A 600-nucleotide genomic window follows, 5' to 3' on the forward strand; every position below is an offset into this window, starting at 1 on the left:
ACATTTTACGACAGCCGGCATCCATGGTGTTGCATTACCGCCGCCCTCTGGTGGTACTCCGACACTACAGCTTTACGGCTCGTTTTCCAGCGTCAAGTCATATTCATAGTATATATAAATAACATATATTTGATGTATTTATGTAATTGTGTACCTCTGCAGCCTGATAATACTGCTAAATTGACACAATTGCATTCATTTGCACCGAATCATCATTGCCTATGACAGACGTGTCTCAACCTTTCCCACGAGGCCTGCTTGCATACAAAAAACGGACATTGATACATTTTGTACATTAAATATGCTAAACCCAATCCATCGTAGGTCAAATTACTTTGTCTTATTGGTGAAGAAGGAAAATAGTGCAATATCTGTCTCTTTAATAATTAATTGTATTTCAGGAATGTGCCGGGAGCCAATAAGAAACAAGCTACGGGCAAAAAATGTAAAATGTCAATGCTGAATAGAGTAAAAATATTTCCGATGATCATAATAGTTCTCTCCATTAAAACTGGGTTTAGGCAAAAAGAAGAGATTTAAAGGACTTGTTTTACAGGATCAGATTGCTATAAAGAACGAAACTCGCTGGTTTTTGTTTGT

Source organism: Dunckerocampus dactyliophorus, chromosome 2 (genome assembly GCF_027744805.1).
Source record: "Dunckerocampus dactyliophorus isolate RoL2022-P2 chromosome 2, RoL_Ddac_1.1, whole genome shotgun sequence".
Classification (NCBI taxonomy): domain Eukaryota; kingdom Metazoa; phylum Chordata; class Actinopteri; order Syngnathiformes; family Syngnathidae; genus Dunckerocampus; species Dunckerocampus dactyliophorus.